This window comes from Rousettus aegyptiacus, unplaced genomic scaffold (assembly GCF_014176215.1).
Source record: "Rousettus aegyptiacus isolate mRouAeg1 unplaced genomic scaffold, mRouAeg1.p scaffold_m13_p_5, whole genome shotgun sequence".
NCBI classification, from domain to species: domain Eukaryota; kingdom Metazoa; phylum Chordata; class Mammalia; order Chiroptera; family Pteropodidae; genus Rousettus; species Rousettus aegyptiacus.
Window position 1 is genome coordinate 85,496,004 of NW_023416308.1, and position 27,167 is coordinate 85,523,170.

Below are 27,167 nucleotides of genomic sequence, written 5' to 3' on the forward strand. Positions count from 1 at the left end.
GGCCAGCAGGGCACCGAGCCGCGCGCGGATTGGTCGGAGGCGACCACCGAGTCCGGCTCCATTGGGGCGCTCGGATTGGTTGGCGGAAAGAGGCAGGTATCCGGGCTCCGCGGCTCCTCCATTGGTGGGCGGGGAAGGGGGGTTGGGCACAGCGATTGGTGGGCGGGGGGCCGGGCCTTGGGCCGGCGGGGAGCGGATTGGTCGGAAAGTAGGTTAGTGGTGCGACATTTAGGGAAGGCAGAAAGTAGGTCAGGGACGGAGGTGCCTGTTTACCCGCGCCGGACTCACCGCCGCCGCCGCCGCGGGACCGGAGTGGGGGCGCGGGCGCGGGCGCTCTCGAAGAGCCACGGTGAGTGTTGCGATGGCCGTGGACAGCGGCGCGGCCCGGAGCACCCCGTCGGGGGCTGTTAGCAACCTAGCAGGCGCCGCGACCCCGCCGCCGCCCGGGGCGCAGCCCGGCCGCCGGGGAACCCTGCCCGACGTGCCCGCTGCCGGCCTTAAAGGGCCCGTGCCCGCTCCCTACCCCCACCCGGGCCGTGGGGAGGCTGCGCCCCTTAAAGGCGCCGCGCCCGTCCGCCCCCATCCTCCCTCGCGGGGGCTGGTGCTGCGGGCTAGCGTGCGCAGAGGTGCCGCAGGCGACCCTAAAGGGACCGGGAAAGTGTCCGCGGGAGTACCCACCTCCCCTCCGTGGGCATCGCTACCTGACGGGGATAGGGAGCAGCTAGCAGCTTCTTAAAGGGACAGCTCCGCTCTTTGGGAGCAATGACCGGCTGAGGGCAAGTCCTAGGATGAATCCCCAGGACCTGCGGGGATCCTCGAGAGGACTATCCTTGACCGCTGCCCCGCAAGGGCGTTGGGCGAGCGATTCCGCTTCTGCCCTTCCTCCTCTCCTTCACTTCCCTTTCGGGAGCCTGCAGGGCTGGGTGGGGGCGGGGAGGGCGTCTCCGTCGGGCTTGGGGAGTCCGAGCCTGCCCTCCCCTTTGGCCCTATCGCGGGGGCTGGCGCAGCAACCCGGGAATCCCCGGCTCGAGATGGGGCCGATACCAGTCTGCGAACTTTCGGCCAGCCTGGGCAACCCCGGGAGCAGCCCCAGTGAGTATGTGAGCAGGTGCCCCACGGCGCGGGGATGTAGCCGGGCATCCAGGTGTGGGCCCGCCGCAGGCCGGGGAGCCCTGGAGCCCCGCTGTGGGCGCAGCAAGGCTAGCTCGAGCACCAGGTTTGACAGATGTCAGAGAAGAAAAAAGGTTCCCGCTCGCGATTGCCATGCGTTGACAGCCAAAAGAGCTTTCGTTTGCTCGGAGAAGGAGTGGAAGAATAGAAATGAATGCCGACCTTGTGGGGCGCCGAGTCAGCCGCCCTGAGGGGTCTTGAGAGCCGGCCGCGGGGCACACGCAGGTGCCGGAGGGGAGGCGCGGGGGAAGAAAGAGTTACACCGGACATTGGCATCGGTTGTCAAGTTTGTGCTGGCCGGCGGGGGACCAGGCAAACACCCCTCAGACCGCATTCCTTGTCCCCTTTTCCTTCCCCCACCTCAGCGCCTTCCCGGCTATGTAGCGTTGTTTTGGCATTTTGGCGTTTGCGGTCTCTTCTTCCTCTTACATAGTTGCTCGTCAGCAAAGAAGTATTAGCCAAATTTTACCACCCAGCTTCCAGAAATAAGATTCGGTATTTATAAAGAAACATTTCTTGACCGTACCTACGTTTCCAGGATCTACTTTTTTAAAAGATGAATGTCATTTCCCACAACACTTTTCTCGCTATTTGTCCTTCTGACATCTGCTGCTGTTCTCCCCCGTTTAATCTATTTTCATATGATAACTATTATTTTAATTCTTCTCGTCCCATTGATATCAGGATCTGTCAATTTGGTTTGGTGGAGTTTTTAATTAATGTACTGGTTGAATCATGAGCTTAAAATAATCATTGCTGCTCCTGAGCAGTTTTGAATAATCTCATGCTCTCTGTGCTTGCAAGAGAGAGAGAGAGAGAGAGAGAGAGAGAGAGAGAGAGAGAGAACATTACTGCTGTTAAATTTGATTTCCATATCAATGAAACTCCAAAAATATTTTTTAAAACACGTAATTGAATCTTTCAGTCCATGCTCTGTTACTGAGTTCACTTTATTGGTAAGTCTTTAAAACAGTTTGTTGAACATATTTAAAAGTCTTTAAAATTTCCTGGTCAGGATTTAAAATTGTTTGTATCACCTAAAACCAGATCTGTAGAGACATTTTGGTTTTGAATGTAGATGTAGCCAGTGAATAATGATAATAATAATAAGTTAAAATTATAGTTAAATTTGTACCTTTTTCCAATCCCTAATTTTAAAACAAAGGGGAGAGAAAGGAGTAGGTGTAATGGAAGAGCACTAGCTTGAGAGTTAAAACATCCTGGTTCCAGTCCAGAATTGGGCTTTTGGGGCTTTACCTCTTGAGGCAAGTTGCTAAACCTTTCTGGGTTCTATTAGCCTCAGATGGAAAGTAAGGCAGTTGAACTAGGTGATCTCAAAGGTTCCTTCTGCTATAAAGTTCTGTGCATCTCTAAATATTTAATACATTTGAATTCAGGTTGGTATTTACATGCTGGAACCTCCAGAACATCTGAGCTGAAGTCCCATTTTCAGAAGAAACTTAAACAGATCAACAGATGGTGTTTTAAAGAATCCATTTCAAATGATTTATAAAATGATGATTTCTCAGGAGTTTGCTATTTGCAAAAGAGGTTTGCCTACCACAGGGAGGAAAAAGAAGTGACCATACTTTCAGATTTTTCCCTCTACACCAACAATCTCTACCCTATTTATATACCAAATGATGGACAAGCACTGTCGAAAGACTTGGCTATGTTAACAAAACTGCATAAGAATATGTAAACTAAATATTTAATATCTTTCTTTGGTATAAGTTTTGCCTTTCTTCTGTGAGCTTCTATTTATGATTCTGTCATCAACTCTCACTATGGTGGGAGAAAGACAATATTAAAGAAGCAGCTTCTGCCCCTTACAATGTTACATTTATAGGTATTGATTTTAGTTAGCCTGATGGTATACACTTGCGAAGAAGTAAAAAACTCTTTTGTGGACCTTGAGGTTTAGTTAGGAACCCAGAGACACAGGCATGCCACCCTTCTCCCATAGATCTTTCCTCATTGGCACTTTATCGCAATACCTGGACTTATCCCAAACACCACGCTGGTTTTTCTCCTCTTTCTCTTGGAACAAGACCTGCTCTGAGTTAAGCTCCCTCAGTATCTCTTGCTTCCTGCTCAAAATGTCCTGTCTTTTACCCCTGTGTCTCCTCCTCTCCTCCCAATTCAGAAAAAGCAAGTGGATCTCTCTTCTGTTCCCTCTTCTTGGACCCTCACTTTGGGCGGGAGCCTGGATTCTGGTAGAAGGACCTAGGACTTGGGTTCAGGCTGTGTGTCTTTTGACACTCCCCCCCCCCCGCCCACCCCCCCACCCCAACTGCAGGCTCCTTCTCTATGGCGCAGTGACAGTGCCTGCCTCATGGAGTCTGTATGAGAATCAAGGGAGATGATGCATGTAAAATGCTTGGCACACAGGAAGCCCTCCCTTCGTGCCGGCTGTCACTCCCTCCCACCGCCGCCAGGGTCCTGTCACTAGAATATCCTTTGTACTGTTTCTCCTCATCCTCCTTACCAATCCCAGAAAAACCTTTGTCTTGAGAGGAAGGATGAGAGGGAAAGAAACAGACGTGTGATGGGCCTGCCCACAGCAGGCAGCTTTCACATGTCTACACTTGGTGCCCCTGAGTCTGTATGTCTCTCTTTCCCGCCTGGCTGGCAGCCTTTCACAGGACCGTGAATGTCCACCTCTTCCACTCTATCATCTCTTCCATTCTTAGCCCCCACCCTAATTTATATTTCTCCTCAAAGATCTCCAAAAACTTTAAGTTTTGAATTCTGGGGGCCCCGCTCTTCGTCTAAAATGGTTGTTTTTTGCCCCTTCGCAGCTTTTACCCTGCCTGTCTTTCCCTCCTTCTTGAAATCCCTTCCTTCCTCAGCCTTTGGATCATGATGCTTTTTTTGATTCTCTTCCTGCATACTGTAAAGGTAGGTGTCTGTCTTGACCTCCACTCTTCATATTTTCCCCTCACCCAGGGTCCCATTTTTAGTCCTGATCTGTCTCTCCTGCTTCAGCTGCAGACATTTCCACTATACACATTAATAGCAGCCGGTAGCCAGCATTTGTGGCCTTAGTGTTACAGGTTGCAAACTACTTGCAAGCACTCTCTCATTTCATCCTCCTGGTACTTGTACCCCTCACTCCCAAGCTGTCCTGAGAGGCAGTTTGGTTGGGTGGTTAAAAGCATAGACCGTGGAGCCAGAGTTCACATCTTAACTGCTCCTTACTGGCTTTATGACTTATGGTCAAATTGCTTTGCTCTCTATGTCTTGGTGTCCTCATCTATAAGAGTGGGATCACTGTAGTCTCTATCTCAAAGAGTCGTGGTGTAGATTAAATGAGTTAAAACTTTAAAAATACTTGAAGCTATTCATGATGCATAGTAAGCACTCAGTGAATGTTAGATGTCTGTATTGCGGCTCCTTCTTGCCTCTCCATATCCAGCCCACCTGTCTACCAGGCCTTGCTGTGTGCATAGGACTGTCCAGTCAAACTGAAGGGCCATTCCATGCCCCAACCTCCTCATATTGAAATCGTACTCTGCTTTAAGACCCAGCTCAAATGCTTGGTACTCAAGGAGATATTTCTTCATTTTGATTTTCTTCCTCTTCTTGCCTGGAAGCAATGTGCCCCAGCCATGGATCAAGCTCTAATTCTCTTAGGTACTGCTGCATTCTGTATCATATCGGGCTGTCTCTGGGAATGTCTCACCAGCTTGCTAAGGCCAAGCACTTTGTAGGGAGTTCATCTTGGTTTCCCAAAATGACAGGCATAGGGAGCCTTCAGGATATGCTTGTCCAACTCCAATTAACGTCTGGAGAGAAGAGATGGGAAGGCATAGGCACTCAAGGACTAAGCAGGTGGAGGGAAGGGAGATATACCTGCTGAGAGGTGGAGGCATGAGATGAGGGATCCGACATGGTCATGAGTAATAGGTCTACATCGAAGGAGAGTTTGAGTTGGGACATAACATTTAAGAGATGGAATTGGATAAGCTTTAGTCATCTTTGTTTCAGGGGAATGTTGAGTGCTGGCATATGATTGCAAATGATTTTTACGTTTGTACATGCTGTTCTTTTAAATAGTATAAATTCTTGTTTATCCATCCTGGTTAAAGAAGGGGCTGGATTTCCTGCTAATTTAATATTCTGGTTAATACTCTCCCTATTAGATTTTGTATATATACTGAGTAAAACATTTACATGTATTTATGCCTTTGATGACTAGTTTGAAATGTGTGACCCAGACAAATTGGTTAGTTTCTTTGAGTCTGATTTACTTCATCTGCAAAATAGAAATAACAATGATGGTAGTAGCAGCTAACATTTATTGAACATTTTCTATGTCAGTCCTTATATGTTTATTAACTTGTTTAACCCTCATAACAACCCCATGAGGTAGGTGTGATGATTATCCTCATTTATCCACAAGTCAGGTGGTTTTATAAACTGCTCAAGGTCACTCAGCTGGTATGGGGTGGTACAGGATTTGTGCACTGGGACTCCAGATTCTGCATTCTAATCACTGTAGCAGATGCCTCCTGAGAAGAACTATTGGATTCGATCCTGTATGTGAAGCACCCAGCACCATGCCAGGAGCCTACTAGGCCCTCAGTGAATGGTGACCAGTCTTATTTTTGACAGATTTGTTGTGCACATCCTTTTAAGCAAGACTAAAATCTTTGGCAGTGGGACACAAGGGCTTGTGAGCATTATTCTTACACCGTATTTTGCATTTCTATCTCTCTCTCTTGCTTACTTCTGCCTTTCTGTGACATTGCTCTTACACAGGCAGACCTTGCATGTGGCTCAGCCAGCCTTTCCCCAAGCAGCTTCTTGTGTGAGATGAACCTCTGAATAGAACTCATTGCTCCCTGCCCCCATCATAGCCATCTGCAGAGCTCCTCGCTGCAAGGAGACCTTTTCAAAGTCTCTCACCTTCCTCCTCCTCTCTTCCAGCTCCTTATCCTAAAGACAGACATCCACAGCCTGTGTGTACGTGTGTGTGTGTGTGTGTGTGTGTCTGTGTGTCTGTGTGTATTTAATGCTAGTTGTTCCCACAAATACATTTAGATAGTGAGGGAAATATTGTTTTATGTCAAGAACCTGTTACATAAAAATGTGTTATATAATGTTCAAATATATACTGCACAGGGAAGTTAGATGCCACTTGTCCCCCCCCCCCCCAAAGAATAAAAAGATAATAAACATAGGCTGCACCGAATATAATTAATCTTGGATTTGGAAGACATGCAAAGACATGCTCTGCCCTTGGAGCTATCGTTCTGAACTTCTGTTATCCTCCTCGAGTGCTCCAACTGCAAGATGTAGGGGAAGTTGACCTGAATCTGCCATGGAATGCTATTGTGAGATAATCTGGAAATTGTCTTTTTTTAAGGGGGAAAAAACACCTTGACATCTCGCTTACATCTCTCTCATGTATAAGCAGAGGGAAGAAGTTCTTTTTGCCCCTCCTACTTGGATTACCCAGGTCATCTTCTAACCAGTGTTCTGCTCTACCCTCTACTTCCTTCACTTCTCACGTGATATTGCCAACTTTGCCTTCCAAGAACAGCCCTGAGCCCATCAGCATGTGGTTGACGCCGTGTCCAATCCTCCAGGCTCTCCAGAGTCTCACCCTGTTCCTCCTCACCAGCCCTGCTCCCCATCCCCAACCACCGTTTCCATCAAAGCCCAGTGCCTGAGGTTCCCTTCTGCATGTCTCTGCCCTGCCATGCCAGGGATATCCCCTGCCATACTCTCTCCTGGTATCAGTTTTTGCTCAAGTCACTCCCTTGACCTAAGAGGCTCTCTTCTTTGCCCCAGTCTACTTTGAGTCTCGTTTCTTCGGATGCCTCCCTGATGACACTTGCTCCTTTTGTATGCCCACACGCACTCTCTCTCTCTCTTTTTGCTTTTCATCGCCAGACATTCATGCAGAAGCATTAGTACTTCACATTTAGCAATTTATCATATCGTATCTAATCAGGATGGTCAGTTCTCTCATTTTTAAATTGTTTCATGAATAATTATATTGTCCTCACTTCCCACTCTCCAACTCTACTCATTTATTCATTCAATGAAGTTATTGGATGCCCATCATGTGCATAGCACTGAAGACACAGCAGTGAACAAAACAGAATCCCAGTAAGAGGAGACAGTCAATAAACAGTTAAACATGTTAACTCCTGGCAGTGATAGATGCTAGGAAAGCAATCAAATAGAATTAAAGAAATAGTAGTAAGGAATGGTGGGAATGAGGTTGCTTTAGCTGGATTCTCCACGGAGGCCTCGCTGAAGAGGTAACATTGCGTTCAGCTGCAGGAAGATCTGGGGAAAGTATTCCAGGAAGAGGAGACAAGTGCAAAGGTCCTGAGGTTGGAGGTAGCATGATTGTTTTCGAGGAAAGTTAAGGCCAATGTAACCGGATTATGAGTTCCTTGTTTACAGATGTTTTATCCTTCTTGTAACCCTTAGCCCAGTGCTAGAAAGGCCCTGTAAATACTTGCATACAGAATTGCAGCACTTGCCCTTGGTTATATATTATATAAAAACCAGTTTGCTATACTCTGCTCAGAAGGCTTTTAATAAAACATTATATTGTATATAAACAAATTAAGAGTTTGTAGGGCTTTCTTATAAATATTCTCTTAGTGTATATTACCAACTATTACTGTATTATTTATATTTAGTGTAATGTTTCAGACCTCAGATTCTGTTTTACATGCACAGTCACCTCAAAAACAGGTTTGTTCTAAAAGTTCACTTGTAAGGCAGTTGATAGGAATTTAGGATAATGTTTTTAATAGAAAAAAATGAACTAAATGGTGGTTTAGTTCCTAGGCAAGCCCACAAAAGCCATTTAGTGCTGACTATAGCTGAAACCATACTGTTTAGTACTGAAGCATTACCAGAATTAATTAAGCCTTCTGAAGCTGAACCCCCTCATCTGTATAGCATTATAGGTCATTTACTTTTTGCATTAATGGAACCCATTCACCTTTGTCACGTCTCCTACTATTTTTCCAGTCTGTCAAAAAGTTTTATAAAATAGATTTTTACCTACGAGCCTTTATGGTTTTATTTCATGTATTATAAATGAGACAGTGGTGCGGGGAGTGGAAAAAACCCTGGACTGTGTGCTGGGAGATGCCCAGGCTCTCGTCTTGGTTGAGCCTCTGAATAACTTGCTGAATAACTTTGAGTAAGTTGCCCCCATTAAACTTTGATTTTTCAGGTCCTTCTTAGCTATAAAATCTTGTTTTTTACTGTGACAGGAAAACAGACGTTTCATTTTCAAGCCTGCCTTCAAATGGCTACTTCCAATTTCTTTTTGACAAAGTAGATGGCATCCAAATAATGAGGAGCTCAGAAAGTTCCCATGTATGGTGCTTAACAGTTATGCATTCAATGTGAACCTTGATTTTGATCTGCTATCTTTCTTGATGAGTTGAAAGAAATTTTGTCCTAGAACTTTTGGTCCAGATAAGATTCCTGTGTTCTTGGCCAACTTATCTTCCATATAATTATGTAAATCATTTTTTTTTTCTTTTTAACTCTTAGGGATAAAAATGGTGACTATGGTTTGTTGCTTATGAAATGTACTTATAAGTGCCCTTAGGGAATGGAATGAGTTTGCAAGAGAGAGCAGAGCTGAAAGAGTGTGGGATCAAAACAATTTTAAATGTTAAATGCAAAGCTATTTTCAGTAAGCTGCTGGAATAGAAAAAAATTTTTTTTTAAGGCTCTAGATGATAGAAGTGATTTCTGCTCCAAAGGAGAAAAGAACCTTGGGGTTTTCAGCGGTGGAAACTACTGATCCTTTAACGAACTACCATCTCTCCCTTTTTCTTTTCCCACCTCTGAGTTTTGTTTTTGGCATCATGTGCCAAATATGCTATTTGAGAAATTTGATATTCAAATGACGTTAGTAGTAGAGCTTAAGCAGGACTTAGGGTGTTAGGGACTTAGAGTTCAAATGATTTAGCGTACAGAATGCTATGTTGTGAACATCCCCAGTACATTCTAGAGTGAGAGAAGCCTCGTTGGGAGTAACAGCACTTTAAGCACTGCCTCTGTTTGGTCAGCACATTCTGTTTGTTTATTTATTTATTTATCTTGCTCGAAGGCATAGCAAGGAGTTAGTGCAAAAAGTTGTTGCTCTGTGGATTACACTTTGAAGCCAGAAGGTGACATTATTCCTAGCTTTCCTCCTTAGATGCTGGAACATGAGCAAGAATTCTGTCTGTTTTGTTTTCTGCTGTGTCCCCAGCAACTGAGACAGTGTCTATGCATAGTAGTTCCTCAATAAATAGTTGCTGAATGAATGAATTCATCTCGGGAACACCTCAACTCTCTTTCCCTCTGTAATAGTACAGGCTCATGAACTTGGTCTTGCAAGGGACTTTGGAGTTTAGGTCACCATTTCCTTTTGGCACCTGTGTTTTTCTTATTCTTCAGGTTGGCCGTAAGTCAGTATATTTTAACTGATGATCAGGAATTAACCAGCAGTGGTTGTCCCTGCCCTGCTGATGTTCATCTTTATGTTATCTTTAATTGGCTCCAAAGTACAGCAAATCGATAGCTGAACGACATCAACTTAAAGAAAATTCGTTATGTATTTGTTTGGGCATAGTACTACATGTTTATTTACTCGGTCAGTATATATCTAAAGGATCGTATATCAGTCATCATGCTAGACCCAGAGAAAGAGCAGAAATAGTTGTTGTGGCCAAGAAGCCTGCAGTTTCATCTACTGGTGGAGATAATCCAAGGCCATGTATGATGCCAATAAAGTGGTCTAAATTATAAGTGCTGCAGAAATTTAGAGGCCAGAGAGAGCTTTGCAGGTTGTCATGGTAGGGAGGAGGTTTCATGGAAATGATCAGGTTTAATCCAGACCTTTAAGGATGGGTAGGCTTTAAATTCATAGGCCAGGATAGCACAGGTGTTTCCAGGGAGTGGATGGGTGGCAACATAGCACAATTGAAAGCATGCAGACAGGAATAATCAGTTCGTATTCATGGACATAGACTTGCCTAGAATAGAGGGTTCTTAAATAATGGTAGGAAGTTACGTTTGGAAGATTATTCAAGGCCTAAACCTGAAACATGTCATTTCAGATGATGATAATTCTAATACAGTGCTTATGATGTTCTTAGCATTTCACATATATTATTGCATTTAATTCCTACAAAACCCTATGAAGTGGGTCTTATTATTAGCCTCATTTTAGAGATGATCCAGTAACCTGCCTAAGTCACATAGCTGATAAGCAGTAAATTTAGGCTTAAAAAAAACAGGCCTGGGGGCTCTTGATCAGTGGACCCTGCTGTCTCCTATTATCCTCCAGATGCAGGATTTAGGTTTGGTTGGGGGTTTTAGCGTCATGCACTGAAAGTAGACAAGGCTCTATTTAACCCACTCTATTTCGTAGATGAAGAAACAGTGAAGTTAAGCGGCAAGTCAAAGTTTACTTAATGAGGTAGAGACTGGCAGGCAGTGGAGAACCACTAAATTTGTTTTATTATGATTACTATGTTAGTGACGTGAAATAATTCTCCCTGCAGCCTTAGTCCAGTGTAAGTGTTCCAGTTGGATTGGAGCAAAGAGGGACTAACTGCAGCAGGGACCTGATAGGAGGCTGCTGGATGAATCCAGACAGAGGGTGAGAGGAAGCCAGAACTGGGAAGTAATTGTCGATTATGTTAATCACCAGGGCTGTTTTCAGTCACCCTTTAGATTTCTAGAGTGCAGGGAACATCTGCCTGTGTGAACGGCTTTCAAGTATGTGAATCTGCACTGTACTGTGACCACGGTACCTTAGTTAATGAATTCTCCAGAAGTAGAGCACCATTAATGAAAGTTGAATGTTTAAAAATAAATACTCACATTTTCTGCAGTGAGCACCGGATTGGGAGCTAGATAACCTATATTCTAAGCTGCTTCCATCACTTAAGCAACAGATAGCCTTAGAATCACTTTATGTCTCCAACTGGCTTATTCCTTGTCTGTGGGACAGGTATAACAATTCTTGCCCAGCCCCTTACTGTGTGGTTCTGATGCAGGAGTGAGATAAGGAAAGGTTTTGAAAGCTATAGAGTTGCTCCCTGGTTGTAGGGAGCAGCTCCTCGGTTTTAATAGTGAAGGTATGCATGCTGGCCTTACAGGGATAGCCTGGAGGGTGCAGAAGGAAGTTTTCTGCCTCTAGGGCATGTTTAGGGCTGTGGCGCTGTCCATCAAGCGGGTGCTGATGGACCTCACTTTGCTGGGTAGGGCCATATTTTAAAGGTGATGGTATATTTCAGCCTTAGAGATGGGAAACCACAGCCTAGGCCTGGATGGAAAAGTTGGACGTAGATATCCAAGTTAATCTATTCTCTGCATAGACCTGTCAGGATTATAATGGGCAACTGTGAACCAGAAAAACAAGTGTCAGAGTATAGCCAGCTGGCCAGTTGAACATTCTTGGATGTTTCACCTATCCTGGGGCATTAGGCAGAAATCCAGAAGAACCTTGATTAGCCTTGGGAATTAATGGGCAAGCCAGTATGCTGGCCAGCTAATACCCAGTTACAAAGCCTGTAGCAAACTCTTGACATTGAAGAACGGAAAATTTGCCAAATCTTAATTTTTGTTAGTATTGCGTGATGTATCTATCATCATCGTCATTATCATTATTATTATTATTAATTGTTAATAGCAGTACTTAACCTTTGAATTATTTACCATCTGCCTAGAACTGTGCTAAGTGCTTACATGCCTTTTCCCATTTAATCCTCACCATAGCCCTGTGGGGTGGGCACCATCAGTCCCACTTTCTAGTTAGGCAGACTGAGACCTAGAAGTACCTCAGATAACTTACAGGGAGTGGAAAAACTGTTATTCAAACCAAGGACAGTCTTGGTCTGAAGCGTGCACTCTTAACAGCTGCAACCTTCTTCCTCCCCTTCCCGGCCCCCTGAAATGTTTCCTGTCTCTGGTTTTGAGGTTTCTGACAGCACTGTGGGTCTTTGGAAGGCATTTTTGGTCGACAGACACGTTGCCACATAGTGGTTTCAGCTCACTGTGGCTCTCCCTTCCTCACAGCCCATGGCTGACATGTAGCAGCTCTCGGTGGCTGCTCTGTGGCTCATCAGCAAATGGATGCCAGGGACGAATGCAGCAGATTGACTAACTCTTGCTGGCTAATACACGTGGGGAGTTTTAAAGAGAGGGAAAGGAGACAGTGAAAGAAATTGCTCTGGGTTGGTTTTTCAAAAAAAAAAGGGGGCTGGAAAACTTGTAGTCTGCTCAGTTTTCATGTTGATGCTAGTGAAAATGTCCCCACAAAAGCTTTTCCAAATGTCATGATCCCGGTAACCCCATTTACCTCTGTGTGTGATTTACAAAGCATTTTTTACTGCATGGTCTTATTTAGTCTTCACAACAACCCCATGAAAAGAGATATTATAAGGACAAGTTGTATGGGCTGGGAAGTACCTAGGGAGCTGCTGTTCAGGCTCCCAAAGCTAGTCGGTGGCAGAGCCAGGATGTAAACCCTGCTTGTCTGACTTAACTTCAGCTCTCTTCCTCTTTGCTTTCTTTATCGAAGGTGTTCTTAAATGTTCTGATTTACTGTATTTAGAAGTCAGCAGGCACTTTAAGTGAAGTATTTTGTGCTACACAGTTACCGAATCAGAATAAATAAAAGTCACATGATTGTTGTGTTGGATTTAATTGCTTTGCACCCACTTCGTATGGTTCAAAATATACATAGATCCTTTGTGGTATGTTATTGAATCAGCAGTTCTTCTAGCTTTAAAAGTCCCATGGCTTTAATAGATGATAAAACATGGAGTTTATATAATTCCTTTAAAAAGTTGACCATGGAGTTCTTGGTTAGGAACACAAGCTCTTATTATCACATTGTTTCCATGGAGAAATTAGCCTTGGCTCACATTATTCCAGCTCTCAGTGCCTTTTCTAGGAATGGAGTGCACTACTGTCAGAGGACTGGTCGTGCTTATTACGTAGCACTCTCTCCCCTCCTCTTACTGCAGAAGGCTGATTTGTTTTTCTGGGCCCTCTCAGTTTTTCCTGTGACCTGAACATAAATTGTCTTCAAGGTCCTAGTTTCATTTTTTAAAAAGTTTTCCATGAAATAAACCTGAATGGAATACTTTCTTATATAGTTTTGAACATCCCCTTTACAGTATTTCAGTGGTGACAAGGGACTATACTAAGAAATATTGAACTGGTCTCACTCAAGTTTCTTTTATTAGTTGGGACACAGAAAAGTTCCTGTATTAAAGAGATCTGTAGACACAAAGGCTGAAGCCAGGTAGAAGCTCATTTCTCTCCTATATGCTAGTCTAGAGTAGATAGTGGTCCAGGGCTTCTATCTTTGATAAGTGGCTTCCACTTGGTGGTTGAAAGTGGAAGCTTTGGTTTTTACTCTCTGCCAGGGGAAGGGATCAAGGGGCACACATGCAGTCATTTTAAGGGCTAGGCCTGCAAATAGCATCCCAGTGGCCAGAGCTTAGTCATATGGCTACATTTAGCTGCAAAAGAGGCTGGGAGATATCTGTAGTTGAGAGGCCATGCATCCAGCAAAACCTCTGTTTTTAAAGGATGAAGAAGAGATACAACATTGGGGGAAGTTAGCAGTCTGCTATATCATGGTACCAATGGGAGAGAGTAAATAAAATTTGAAGGTGGTTAGCTGGAAAGATATCTGAGTCCAGCCAGGGTCAGAATCTAGGCAGGCACGCAGAAATCAGGGCATATGCAGCCATCTAGAGGCCAGGGCAGCTCATTGCTCAGAAACTAGGCAGCCAGGTAGAACCCAGGTACTGGAAGGAATATGAATAATCTAGAAGACTTTAGTTGTTAGTAAGAGGAAATTCATCAGTAAGAGTGATACAATAGAAAGAGCACTGGACTAGGAGTCAGAGACCTGTGTTTGAGTCCAGCCCTTCCACTTCATAACATGGGGCAAAATATCTCAGTGAATATCTGCTTTATCATCTAGAGCATGGGAATAATGGTGATGACCTTTCCTATCTTCCCAGCTTAATATGAAGATAATGTGTGGGGAAGTGGTATGCAATCTGCAGCCCCATGGACATGGGCATAGCGTCTGTGTTATTCACCTTTATGACACTAGCACCCAGCCAATGTCTGGCATGGATATTTCTTGAAGTGTGAAATATTATGAGAGGTAGGGAAAGTGCATTGAAATGTGAAATGTGAAATATTATCAGAGGCGGGGAAAATGCATTGTGCTAAGGCCTGACAAAGGCCTTGGGGCTACATGTAAAACCAGATACCCCACGAGGATGCTGGCAGATACCAGAGCAGCTCCTGACCAGGCTAGCATGTGACACATACATGTCCTTGGCAAGGCCACTTGCTTACTCCACTATTTAGGTAACAGAATACAATAAAACTGGAGATAGGACTTTTATTTAGATGTCATGGTCCATGAATGTGAACTGATCATTTTAAAATGGTTTGGTCCACCTGCAGATTGGAAGATGAAACCTTCCCAAGGCCACCACCAAAATAATCAGATGCAGTTATAAAATTCTTCTGTTGATTTGCAAAAAAATATGTGGCTTGTTCATAATAGTAACTATTTGTTGGAAATATGAGATAGATAAGAGGATACAAAGATGAGCTTAATGTTTCTATCTTATGGGCAATTTCTAATCTAGCAATAGGAATTTTTTTTTTTTTTTTTTTTTTGCTGGGAAAATCAGGGTTCAGTAGAATAATCAATTATTTTTTACTTCAAGAAGTCTTTCTTTTATTCATTTTGTAACTTAATTGGTTAATTCACTGAAGGTGAACTTCTTTCTTAGAACTCAGTGAAGTATTTTTAAATGGACTTCACTGGAAAAAAAGAAGGAATTGAAATTATATTCACAGTATGCACTTTACTCTGTTGAACTCTCATGCATGGAAGGAGGAAAGTACACCAAAATGTTAACAGTGGTTCTCATCTCGTGCAATTAGAGATAATTTTTATTCTCATGTCCTCTGTGGTTTCCTATTTTTCAATAACGAGCATGTATTACTCATATACTCATCAAAGTTCAGTTAAAAATTCGTCCCACAAATTAATACTCTCTAGCCAAATTAAGAGTCTTTATTTTTGGCAACTCGGCCTGGGCTATAAACCCTCATGTTAACTCAGACCTATGTAGATGACTTTCTGACTGAGGCATTGAGGAACTTGTTATAAAGAGGATGTTTTCCTTTTGGAAAGCAACATAGAAAGGCTAAGTGTTTACAGTGTGTTAGGAAAGATATCTTGAGCAACTCTCCTAGAATTTGACTAGCCTTTATTACAGTCATTTAAGAAAATGAATTTTTCAGGTTTCCCACTCACTGTGTGACTGTTTTGTCCTTTATCCTGTACTCCTGTGCCCCTCAGGTACCCTTGACGCTGTTATCCTGGGAGTGGGTGACCCAGTCCTTTGTTCTCCCATGCCACTTCCATTTCTAGTTTTTTTAGTTCTCATCTCCCCCCACCCCCATCTGTTTATGACTTGGTAGATTTGTTTGTGGCTTTGTCCCACCGACATTTTTTATAGACTGGAGAGAGCTAATTGTTGTTCTTTTTCCTGTAGCAGCTTCCCCTTGCTCCTTGTCATTGCTCAGGTGGAGGGCCTGAGCGGTGCTCCTGAGATGCAGTGAGGAGATGGGGTCAGGCTGGCAAGGAAGGGGCGGGGGCACTGAGCTGGCCGAGAACCTTGGGGAATGTTCTGGGCAGGACAAGTTCAGGCATGGCTCTTGGAGATGACTGCTTGGTGTTTGAAGCCAGGCAGTCCCTGAGCTGTGTATTCCTCTGTTGAGATCCTGCATTGAGGTAGCCACCGTTCTAGATACTGGCTGGGGCACAGCGATAAGCAAGGCAGACCTAGCTTCTGCTCTCATGATTGTAATTACAGATTGTAAAAATGGCCCCAAAGATGGTTACATGTGCCCATTTGTAGTAGGGCATGAGGGCCAGAGTTGGCATGATTCCAAGGCTTGACTCCTTATATGTCCCTAGTACTTTCTGTTGGGGAGGGAGGAAATTATGGAGACCTCTTGGTAAAGCTGAGCTGCTTCTCCCATTCAGTCAGCCTGGGCCCAGCCGGGGCCTACAGGAGGAGAAAGCAAAAGCTAAGAGGGCATGAGTTCAAGGCTGGCTCTCTTGGTCACTCCACCTGCCTGTCTCTGGACTGCCACTGGTATATGTCCATCTTTTCTGAAGAGTGATGAGCCAATTTGCACATAGCAGTCCATGTTCAAGCGTGCTGCGGCGTTGTCTGAAGGCAAGCTTGTGTTTTCTCCTTTGTTTTCAACCTTTAATGAAGACCAGACTGTTGATGTCCCTCCAGTGGGATATTGGGATGTTATCTGCAGGAAACTAGTTTTAATTAAGTTCTCACTGCCTCTTCATCAGCCAACCACCCCTGAACCTTTTCTTGAAGGCTCAGAGTCTGGCCTTTGGACGTATTTAGGATATTTTTCTGTACTGTTGCTCATTCTGAAACTCCTGATGACCAGCTCTCATAGAATCTTTCTGCATCACTGCCTGGCTTTTGACTACCCAGAAGAGCCTGGAGTTGGGCAAACGTAAGCAATTTCCCTGAGCATCCTTGTTGAGTCTTCTTTTGTTATACTTCTCTATCAGATCTAGGACTTGGACATCTGTCCTGTTCTTTGTGTCCTTGGGCAGGTTACCAGATCTCTCTTGAGTTTTAGTCTCTTTATCTATGACAGAGTGATCATTGAACCTGCCTCAGGAGATTGTGAGAATAATCCAGTATGTAGTTGAGTGTGACTATTACAGTAGCCTCTGAAGCAATCTCCTGCTTCCAAACTTGCCCTGCTACCACGTTCTCTCTGCCCAGTTAGCTAGTGAAGCAGGGGTGGGGTCAGATCAGGTCATGCCTCTGGCTTAGAACCCTTTAGACAGTAGCTTCCTGTTTTATTCAGAGGAAAAGCCAAATCCTTAACATGGTCTACAAGCCTTCCTGGTGTACTTCTCTGACCTCCTCTCCCACTCCAGCCTCTGGTGTATAGTGGAGCACACTGTTGTTCATGTGAGTGGCGCCCCCCCCTGAGTTATGCAGTGCACAACTCGTGCAGCTGTATGCACTGATCCTGTCTGTTCCTATCTCACTCCACTTCTGGCTACATCAGAATTCTTGTTGTTCTTCACATGTGTCAGGCATGCTTCCCGTTCACGCTCTTTCCACTGGACTGCCCCTCTACCACGAATGCTCTCCCCCTGGATACCTGTATGGCTTGTTCACTTACCTTCTTCACTTACCTTCTTCCTTTCTGAAAATGTCACCCGATTTAAAGTTTTACTACCCAGCCCACTGCCCCCCAGATGTTCCCTATTTCCCTTTTCTGCTTTATTTGTCCTCCTAGCACTTATCTAACATATTCTACAGTTTACTTATTTATTTGGTTTATTGCCTATTTTTTCTCAATAGAACATATGCTATGAGGGCAGAGACTAGTGTTTGTTTTGTTCTCTGCTCTATCCCTAGTACCTAAAACAGTGCCTAATGTTCACATTCCTCCTCCCCCAAAGAGGCTCAAGGGAGGTTTGACAACCACTTACATGATGGAATCACTAATGTTATATTTAGAACAACTCTGGGGAAGAAGAGGGCCTCTTTTGGATGGTACATACTTCTTTGGATGATTGCATCCGTGTGACCTACTCATTCTGCATCTGAGAGTTTGGCCCTTTGGCTGCTCAGGCCTCCAGGGGTCGGGGTCATTCAGTGGAGACAGTGTGAGCAACACCTGTGTGTTTGGAGGAGGACTGGTAGAATGAGAGAAAGCTTGAGCTGGCTCTAATGGGATTGTGGGGGGTGGGATGAAGCATGACTTCTGGAGGTGACGTAAGGACAGGGGAGCATCCTGTGTCCACTCTTGGGAGGAGGGTGAGTGCTTTGGGTAGCATGATTCAGTAGCTGTTTTGGGCCATATGAGAGAGGACCTTAAATGCCAAGGCAATGAGTTTGGCCTCTTGTATTTGGCAGGGGGTGTCCTGAGTGGGGATTCTGATGGAGTAGGTAGGAATCAAGGGGAGCAGGGGTTATGAAGAGGAGCTTTGGAGTCATTTTTCTTCTGTCCAGAGACGAAGTTTTCTTGTGGGACCCACAGGTGGCTCAGTAGTGCCAGAGGCCATGCCACTGGGGACCAGCGTTGGCACCCACAGGGCATCTGAGCTTCAGCTGAACTAACAAAGTGCAGGAGACTGAGGAGTTAAAGGCTGGAGTTTGGCACAGCCTGGGGTACAGGAAGGGGGTTTTGTTCTTTGGGGGCAACTGTTGGTGTCCTGGCATCCCTGGGATTTTCCTGTGCGGCTCTGGTTTGGCTCACTCACCCATAAGCCACTGTTGGGTCCCTGCACTCTGTCCTGAGCTAAGTGGTCCAACTCATCAGTCAGTCTTGTACCAGGTTGCTCTACAGAAGAGCTTCAAACCCAGAGACAGGCAAACTCTTATAAGTATCAGCTCAGCAAATAACTCTGTGTGGCCATGGCCAAGATGCTTGTTCTCTTGGGGGTTCACTTTCCTTATCTACCAGGTTAGCAGAAAACAAGCTAAATCCCTGCATTCTAGGCTAGAGCCCCTTAAACCCCTCCTGCCGTGGGTCAGGATTAGCCTCGGAGGCCTAGGAGGGACTGAGCTTTCCCATGGTGGTCCGGAAAGGACAGGGCTTGACATAGAGTGTCATATGGGTTTTGAAAATTGTTTACTCACTCAGGGATTGATACATTCTGCAGACCTAGACAGGGTTCTCTTCCCATTCCTCTTGCCTGTTTTGGGGTGGAGTTCCTGAAATGACCTTGGCTTGGTGGAGCCTCTCCTGTCTCCCACGCTACATTCCTAAGTCCAGCCCCTACTCCTTGCGAAGAGTTTTCATGTTCCTGTGGCTAAAGCCATCCTCTCTGCCCTTTTTTTACTGAGATTTCTTCTTAGCTTTCCTCTAACTTTCCCTGCATCTGACTTCAAACCCTAGGCCTAATCTGTTCAGTTGGGGCAACCTTAATAGCACAAACACGTAACCCTACACATTTGCACCCCTGTTACTCTTAAGATTATGTCCTTTTTCCATGTGGCTCCCTAGTTTTTATTATGCTCATTTAAGATGCCTGCATAATATTCTATCAAGGGAATGTCTTCAGTAAACCATGAGCTTGTAATGGAGCATTTAGATTGCTTCTAATTTTTACTCTTTCAGCTAATGCTGCATTAAGCCATCTTTGTGTATTACAGAATCATTTTATTAGGTTGGCATTTATCTAGCTAATGGCAATGGCCCAAGATTAGATAGAGAATCAGAATTCTTTTTCAAGAAGGATGTCATGAGGATATATTAAGATTTTACTTTAAATGCCAGAAACGTCTTTGTCGTGTTTTCCATGAATGAAGCAGCAAGGTAACGGTGCTGTGAAATTAGATGTACGTGAAAGGCTGTGTATTTATAAGTAATATGTGACTTGTTTGTTCCTAAATGTGGAAGTAAACCAGTACATTCTCTTAATCTACCTGCTCAAATTGAGGAATTTTGTGTCCTTATACTTTTGATGTTTTGATTAACATAATAACAAAATAAACAGTGATCACTTCTTAAGGATGTTTTTAAGAAATGCCCTAAATCAAGGATAATTAAATAGAATTTCTTAGAAAAAAAAAAACATGTCTCCTTAAGCCAGAATGAGCCTGTGAGGATGTGCTCTTAGCGTGGAAGCAGGTTGCAAACTTGCTGAAAGGATTTGGTTTTTCATTGGCCATTAGGAAATGACTTAAAATGAAAGTGACAAACAAACATCGCTGACTTGGTCCCCGGTATTATTTTGAGCCTGAACTCTGTGTTGGCTTTGGGGTGATGGGAAAGGCTTCCTTTTTCCTGCTGACCTGTTGTTGTTGTCGTTGTTTCATTCTCTGGGTTGATTACGTAGAGCCACGCTCTAGGGTTTTGCATTTCAGCTTTATCTAGCAAATATTTACTGAGTTTTTACAGTGTAGGAAATAAAAATTTGGAAAGAAAAAGCCAGTACATCCTTGTTTCTGAGGATCTCATGGACTGGGAGTGGTCAGCCCCATCCTGTCAGAAAAGGAAGGAATTCCATATCATTGGGCAACTGGGGAATCGAGAAAGGTATTATGGAGCAGTTTCTTTTGTCAACACCTTTTAAAGGACTGGCTGAGATAGAGCCTGGGCATTCTTAGCAAAGATAAAAGGACTGAGTAGAGGAAGTGGAGATAGGAGGAGATGAGGGTAAGTTTGGGGTTTGGCTGAAGCAATGGGTACATGTAATTGTGATCATAGGTAGCAGTTTATGCCAGGCATAGTGCTAAGAGCTTTATATACATTAACTCATTTAATCCCTACAGTGCTCCAATGAGGTACTATCATGTTTCCATTTTTACTGATGAAGAAATAGATGTAAAGCAATTGATTAACAGCCCGAGATCATACGCTGTAGAGCTAAGATTAGATCCAGTTGGTCTGTTTCTAACCACGAAGCTGTTCTGCCTCTGATATAGGGGAAGAACACACACAGAACCAGGAGGTAGGCAGACACTGTGTTTTAGAGGCTTGTAGTACCAACGTTTAGGAGTGCAGAGGTGGAAGAGGACCCAGACATGGAGATGAGAGGGGTTGCAGAGATGGGAATGGGGGAGTTTGCTGAGAGCCGTGAGAAAGGAGGAGTTTCAAGGAGGGGGGTTGTCGACGCCCACAGCTGCAGAGATTTCTGGGAGTTGAGACTGAGAGCAAGTCTAAGCCAAGGAGAAAGCCAGGAAGGCCTTTGGAGAGGGGACAGCCAGGCTGCAGCCATGAGAAGCTGCTGCCTGGGCTCTCCTGACTATGTGGTGCTGTTCATTCTGGGAGGATTCTATATTTTGAAGATGGCAAAGCAGGGGTAGACATTGAGTATTTATTCATTGTCCGTGTTCTTTGATCAGTATAAAGAGGCGAGCATGACAGAGAGGGGCAGGTGAGAGCTGGCATTGCTAATTTGGCAAACCCGGTGGCTTTTCTGCAGCCTAATGATTTTTGAAAGATGTTTGCTATGCTGAGGCACAAGTGTGACTCCCTCATCTGAACGCTGTGGCAATTGCTATTTTTCCTGGAAAATTGGGCCCATGTGGGCTCTGTGTGTGGTTTATTTGAGTTCCATTTTTATAGCCTTATTACCTTGTTTCCCATGATGCAAGAGACTTCTCTTTTCTCAAGCTTTGCTGTGAAAATTGTTTCTTAAAAGGCACAAAGTGATCTCTCATCATTTGGGTGGTGCTCTCTCCACAGCAGCACTTCTCTACAGACTTGGCACACACTTTTCATCACCCCTGACACCAGTTGTCATGTTTTTCTAATCGCTGGCAATTTACTGAGAACTTTTAGGCAGCTCTTGAATTTCACTACCTAGGTGTTTGCCACAATTCCTTTCAAAAGAGTTTGTGCATGTAAATACCTGCAGCTTCTTCCTCCCTGAAATGTGGCCTCTTACCAATGATCTTGCTAGGGCCTGACACCCAGTCTTGTCCTCTGGCCTTGAATTGATAACAATAGTATTTATGGAACCTGAGCTGTTACCAGTCCCTGTGCTAAGGGACTTATGTTCATGATCTTAATTATTTCCAGTCCCTATAAAGAAGGCCTGTATTACTTCTCCTATTTTACAGACGACGAAAATGAGCATTAATGAGGTAAAGTAACTTGCCCCGTTTCATACAGCTAGTAAATGGTAGAGCCGAACCTCAACTCAGGCCTTTCTGATCTTGAAGCCCATGTACTCCATTCATTTAATTTATTCATACATTCAACAATGAACAGTTATTTACAATATGCGAGGCACTGTTCTACATCCAGGGGATATAGCAAAAGGAAAAAAATGAAAAGCAAACATTTCTGCCTTCGGCCTACATTCAAATTTGAGGAGGTAGAGAGAAAATAATAAATAAAATATACATCGTGCTGTATGGTAATAAGGACTATGGAGAAAAATAAAGCAAAGAAGTCAGCTAAGAAGTGTGGGGAGGATTTTAAATAGAATATTAAAGAAGGCCTCACTGAGAAAGTTAAGTAGCAAATAGACCCCCAAATCTCAGTGTATCAACCCAAGATAATTTTATTTTTTGCACAGAAAAATTTCAGTGTGACTGCTTCTGCTTAGCGGTCATGTGTCCTTGTGATTATTGAGGGACCCACATGCCCTCTTTAAGGCCTTCAGATTTTTCTCCATTCAGCTGGAGGAGAGAGTTTTGGGGAAGTTTTTATGGGTCCGCCTGGAAGAAGCATACATCTTTCCCAACCACTGGCCAGAACTGTCACACATTTACTCCTAGCTGCAAGGGAGGCAGGTAATGTAGTTTACCCATCTGCCTACCAGATAAAGGGAATGGGTTTTGGTAAACTCATAGCATAGTGTATGCCAGAGTGAATGAGATGAAGAAGTGCATTGTGTGTTTAAATGGGGGAGAGCATTAGGCTATGGGAACGTCAAGGTAAAGGTGGCCAGGAAGGCTAGGGTGGAGTGAGGAGAAGGTGAAGGCAGAGAAGTAATGGTGGCTAGGCCACTGGGGTCATTTTCAGGACTTGGTTGAATTGTGAATGATGAGGAGAGCCAGCGACATTTCAGGGTTTTGAAAGAGGAGTGACATGATCTCAGTTACATCTTGAAAGGATCACTCTTGCCGCTGTGTTGAGAATAGATGGAGGGAGGAAGGAGGACTCAGGGAGAGAAGTCATTGTCTATTGGACTTATGAAGGTTAGTGATGAGAATAGCCAGGTCCCTGATTGGCCAGAGGAGACGAGAATGAGGGTGAAATTGAGCCAAAGCGAAGTATGAAACAGGCTTTATTAGGATCCGCGGGCGAGATTCACTGGTCCAGCAAAGGGGCCAGGGAAGTCGCACGTGTCTGGGGTATAGGCGCGGTTTTTAAAGGTTTTGGCCCAGGATGTCGGTGGGGTTACAGGGAGGGGACTTCTTTGTTTGGCTGATCTCGCCGCCCGGGAAGCCTCTGCTGTAACTTCGGTCGTGAGCCGTCGGCCATCTTAGGTATTGAGCCACCTTCCCACTGGTGTAATGGCGCCCATGAGCAACCGAACAGTCCCGAGTGGTGGGCATGGTAGAAATGGTAAGAAATGGTTAGATTTGAGATCCGTAATAAGAGTGGAACAGGTTTTGCTACAGGATTTATGGTGGACTGTGAAAGAAAGAGCAGAATCAGGATTTTTCTGAGGTTTTGACTTTGCTTAATGACTATTTGCCTTGCTTTCTACCCTCAGAAATAAGAGGAGAAAAGTATTTGAAAAAAAGATACCTGGATGCCCGCTGGGCCCTGACCCGTCTCCCATAGCGGTTCTCCTCCACAGCGCTTTTTTTTTTTTTTTTTTTTTTTTTTTTTTTTTTTTTTTAGCACAGATAGCAATTCTCATTCATAACTGCACATTCAGACAGAGAGCGGGCATTCCTAGCTCCTCCTAGCACAGAGCACAGATGAGGCCATAGTAGCAGTGGTCTCACATCAGTCTCTGGGGTCTCCAGGCCAAGCCTTGGGATCCCCTTAGAGCAATGTGGAAGAGGCCTCATGTCCTCCCTGGGTGGCCGAGAGATGCCTATGGAGGCCACTTCCAGTCCCTGCTATCTGTCATGTGAGAACTTAAGTGTGTTTGGAAGTGGGAGCAGAAACAGTTTCCCTGGTTCTTCCTTGGCAATCATGACCTGCCAAGGCAGAAACTAGAGATGGAACTTTTGAATAGACAGTGATCTCAGTGGGAGCATAGAGGGAAAGAAAGTCTATGTTAAACAAAGCAGGGCAAAATCTGTGGCAATAAATATTGCATGCCTGCTAGGTGCTGGGAATGGCTAGGTATTTCAGTTTCACTAGAGAGTGAAACAAATATACTGTTTCTGCCCTCAAGACAGAGACAGACTCGTTTGGCTAGAACACAGAATGATTTGTTGGAAAAGGTTATATTTACACTTAAGTATTTTTTTAGAGATAGTGAATGGTATTGTATTTTTAATTTTGCTGTCCACATGGTCATTGCTAGTATATAAAAATACAGTTGCTTTTTTTATTTTTATCTTGTATTCTGCATCCTTGCTAAACTCACTAATTAGTCCTAAGCATGTTGTTGTTGTTGTTGTTGTTGTTGTTGTTGTTGTATATTCCTCAGGATTTTCTGCCTACACAGTCTGAGATTATTTTATTTTTTTCTTTCCAATCTGTATTTTTTTATTTATTTCCTTTCGTTGTCTCTTGTGCTGGCTAGGACTATTCTGAGTGAGAGCAATGAGAGTGGACACCACTGCCTGTTCCCATTCTGGGGGAGAAACAGTCAGTCTTTCACCATTAAGTGTATTGTGAGCTTTAGGGCTTTTTCCAAATGTCATTTACACTTTGCTGGTATGGGTGTGGGTGGGGCATGAAGTTTTCTGTGGTGTTTGGCTAAAATAGAGTAGTTATTATCCGAAAAGTTTTCTGTCTTGCTGGAGGGAACAAGCTTTTGTTGAGGCTTTTTTGTCTGTGCCTGTTGGCATTTCCAGGTTGCCAGCTTCTTCACTTTTAAGTCTGGGACACACGAGGCAAAAAGAAAATACAGGGAACTCACGCAGTGTTCTTCCTAGGGTCCGGAGGTTCCTAATTGGTTTGCCTTCTTCACTCTACCTTTCAGAATCTTCCTATGTTTGTATTACATATAATGCCCAGGGATTTTAGTTGTACAGCAAGTAGAATAGGGAAAAGTAAGTCTACTCCATCTTCCTAGATGTGGAAGTGGTTGGGAAAATTAGAGAATGTAGGTTGGGGCTAGTCTTTAAAAGGCCAAATACCAGGGGTTTGGCTCTGTAAGTAGTTGGAGGGCTATTGGAGGTTCCTCTACAGCTGTGTGGAGGAATGATTGCGGGTGGGGTGGGGGAGGGGACGGGGTGGGCAGAAAGACCAGGAAGCTGTTGCCTGGGTCCAGGTAGGAGATAATGAGGTTCTAGACTGTGACAGTACACACGGGGCAGAAGGAACAAGGGGAAAGTCACATGGGCAGTGAGGAAGTGCAAGGAAATGAGGTTGAATCTGCGATTTCTAGCTTGGGCACCTGGCTATGAGATTGGGAAGGAGGTGGGGAGTGTAGCAGTAGAGGGGGTATATACTAGGTGTTATAGGCCTCGAAAGTTTGGACTAACTCTGCTTCCCTTCAGGGAAGCATGGCTGCTGTGTGGAAATCCAAGAGCATGCGTTCTAGACAGAGGAAACAATGTGGGGAAAAGCACAGGTACTGGAAACAGCATAGTGGGCTTGTTGAGACTCCAGCTACCTGAGGCATAAGTGGGGAATTATTGGTTCCATAACTGAGAAGGATGCTGTAGGGGTTGACGAAAGGAAGAGGTTCCACCGTGGGAGCTGATGTTGCCAGTGGTCTGTCTGGCTTCTTGCCTTCCATGCTTTATGTGTTGGTACAAGTTTTCTCCACTGCAGACAGGCCACCCTCCCTGTGGGGGCACCATTGCTGTCAATCCCAGTTTAACAAATCCAATGAAGGGAGAATTCCTTTCTCTGCATCTGTATATCAACTCTGGGGAAAGGCTTCAATTGGCTCGGCTTGGGCAATGTGCTTATCCTTTTGGACCAGTCACTGCTGCTAAGGAGTGGAGTACTGTCACCTGGGCTGAATCATTTGCCCACCCCCACTGGGGCAAGCAAGGGCTTTTTAAGAAGGCAGAAGAAAAACATTTAGAGAAGATTTTTTTTTTTAAGAGTATTTACTATGGCTTACTATAATGTGTTTTGAAGAATTTAAAGTATGGCAATGTAAGAACTCTTTGGAGAGTTTTAAGCAGGGGACTTGATAAAATTAGGCTTACTTAAAATTATTCCAAACATGGTTTGAGGTTGTGGTTGGAAATAAGCAGATGACTAGAGGTAGGGAGACTGATTAAGAGGCTGCCATAGCTCCGAGGAGAGCTGATGAGACCTTAGTTATTTCATTTGGATTTTACCTCCAGTCACAGCATTTGTGAGATGGAGGAGAGGGATGGAGTCCTGAGACAATTAGGCGAATGGGGCTTAGTGACCAGCTAGATGGAACAGCGAGGAGAGGGGCTCAAGGCAGAATCACCACCACCAGGAGGTAATGACTGTTCTCTGAAAGGCTAGCTTTATCTTTAGAAACCAGTTATTAAGTGGTGGCAAACGCGACATATCTTATTGCTTTTTGAGAAATGTATTGTTGGCTTCTTGTGGTGCACTAACTGGAAAAGGAAGCTGATTGATTGCATTTTTCTCCCTTTAAAAAGATTCCTTTCTTTAAGAAATCAGATAGTAGAAGATGCAGTCAGGACTGCCAGTCCAGAACTAAGTGGATGGAGGAGGACGCTGGCCTGAAGACCCTACCTTTCCTACCAGTCTATTCCTGGACTACTTTAAAAACATTCATCCCTTTGACGTTGTCCTTGCTAGAAAGACTTTTAAGGATGTTAAGCAAAAGAATGATATAATCTGACTTTTGTTGTTAAGAGTCTGTGGGTGGAGGTAGGAGTGACATCAAGGGTAGAAGCGAGGATACCAGTTAGGCGGCTATTAGAGTAATCTGGGATGGTAATGGTGGAGGGGGTGAGACATGATCCTAAGCTGAATACGTTTTGAAGGTAAAAGCCAGTTTTGGTGAGGATTGGATGTGGAGTAAGAGAAAGAGAGGAGATGAGAATAACCACAGACCTTTTGGCCTGGGCAACTGGAGGACTGTTGGCTTAAACTGAGATGGATAAGATTCTGGGAGGAACAGGTGTGTGGGAAGGTCTGGGATCTGTGTGAGGCATGTTAAGTTTGAGACATTGAACATGTACACAGACCTCATGTCCGCTTGACATCTTACTTGAAGCAGGCAGTAGGATATACTAGCCAGGAATTCAGAGGAGAGGTCCAGGCTTGGAGAGGAATCTGGGCATAGCAGCATGAAAGTGATATTTGAATCCCTGAGGCTAAGCGAGATCACCAAGGTGGCGATTGAAGGT

At 44.4% G+C, this 27,167-nt stretch overlaps 1 protein-coding gene across 6 annotated transcripts in view; it reads left to right on the plus strand.

Annotated features, from left to right (window-relative positions):
- The first annotated feature begins 214 nt into the window (after window positions 1-214).
- ARNTL (aryl hydrocarbon receptor nuclear translocator like) overlaps window positions 215-27,167 on the plus strand; it is a 100,134-nt gene continuing 73,181 nt past the window's right edge. For 4 of the 6 annotated variants that reach the window (XM_016128175.2, XM_016128172.2, XM_016128178.2 and 1 more), the window contains exon 1: window positions 216-349. The gene's annotated coding sequence lies outside the window, so the exon portion shown is untranslated. Of the gene's footprint in view, window positions 350-27,167 lie in introns of all 6 variants that reach the window. The other 2 variants (XM_016128176.2, XM_016128177.2) reach the window with 2 other exon arrangements.